Source organism: Alligator sinensis, unplaced genomic scaffold (assembly GCF_000455745.1).
Source record: "Alligator sinensis unplaced genomic scaffold, ASM45574v1 scaffold872_5, whole genome shotgun sequence".
Lineage (NCBI taxonomy): Eukaryota > Metazoa > Chordata > Crocodylia > Alligatoridae > Alligator > Alligator sinensis.
Window position 1 is genome coordinate 514,039 of NW_005842730.1, and position 1,745 is coordinate 515,783.

Sequence of the window (1,745 nt, forward strand, 5' to 3'; positions counted from 1 at the left end):
CCGATTTACTGAACCATTATGATTTTCACAGGCATGACCCCCCTCATCTGCCAAGCGCCAGAGGAGAGCAGCCACGCACAGCATCGTCCGGACACCTGATGGCCTGCACTCTCCCACAGCTGCAGGAAATGGTCCTACCTTGCACCCTTATCTCCTGGAAGGGCCAAGCCAGTTATACAAACCCCACTTCTGTCCTGGATGTCCTCACTGATGTCAGAGCAAGGCTGCCTGACTTGCTCCTAAGGAGGTTTGAGTAGGTTTTTCCCCCAAAGGACTGCATGCCCACCGGCTCCCTCCCGGAGCAAAGAGCACTCCCCCACCCCTCCGTGGTTCACTGTTTGCCAGCACCATCCTCCTGAGGCCCATAGGCACATCTTCAGCCAGGCCCCCCTCCTGCAGTTGGCATTCTGCTGCTCTATCTAAATCCTCTCCTGTTGAATCTGCTTCGACCCCCTGGAAGCAGCCAGCACTGAAGCTAGAACTGTCCCCTCCTGTGTCTCTGCCCAGCTGCTAGCAGTAAAGCCCTGGGAGCCCCATCTCCTGCCTCCTTCCCACCCTGCTTCAGCTCCAGCCTGAAGGCTGGATGTTTAAAAGCTCAACTGAGTGCAAGGAGAAGCCCCTGAGACTGTATTGGAGCTGTTCCGGCTGTGTGGTTTGCATTTCTGGAGGGGCTCAAGCCACAGGGTGAGATGGCTGCTGGGGGAGGGCGGGACCCACAGGAGATTCTCCTCTCTCTCCAGCTGCTCTGCTTGCACTTCTCTATACCAACCAAGACAAACCACCAGGTGATGAATAGCTTTTCTTCCCTCCTGGATTCCTTTCCCAGGAGCTCTTCCCCTTCTTGTCTGGGCTGCGGGGGGGGGGGGGGGGGGAGCAGCGTCAGATCAGGGATGTGGGGCAGCACTCCCACTGGCAGCCCTGGAGAGAAGGGGGACCCCAGGTGAAGGGAGGGATCTGGGGGCTTGGGGCGATTCAGGTCTGACTCCTCTTTTGTGGGGAGGGGGTGGGGAATGCCAAGTCCTGGAGCCTGACCCATCCCCCAGAAACAGTGAATGGAGTCGCACCAAGACCCCCTCTCAGTGTCCTTGCAGCTGAACCTGCCATGGAAGCTGCCCTGAAATGCTGTGTTAACCCCTACATGGAGGAGAAGACTGCAGCACCTTAATGACCTGCCAAATGACTGAAAGCCCACAGCAATCGTCCCCAAGCCAAGGGAGGGGGGGCCTGGTATTTAGCTTAGCCTGGTCTACTTTTCTCTCAGACCTGAAGAAGGTGCTTCATGACCAACAGTTTGCCAAACCTCTCTCAGCTGAACAGCTGGCCCAATAAAAGAGATCACCACCCTCCCTGTCACCTCTCATACATTTCCTGGACCATCACTCCAAGCTTACTAGTCTCTCAATGAGCAATGTCAGTGTCCCCCCATTGTTCCCTCTAAAAAAACACCATGTGCCCCCCTTACTACCACCCAGCACATGTCAACGGGCTGAATAGGAGGACTGCAAACCTCACAGTCAAACTGAAATAATGCCACCCTCCCCACAGCATACCACGATAGCCTTTGTTAGCACTGCTCTGCCCTAATGGTCCATGGGGCAATGACTGGATGGGATGGTCAGGTGGGATAATGGCAGGATGGCTGACTAGTCCTCCCTGAGGTCGGTGTCGTCTGAGCTGTCCTGTTCTCACAGCTGATACAGCTCCCGTTCAGTGGTTCCTAACAGGATGGGGGGGGAAAACGGGGA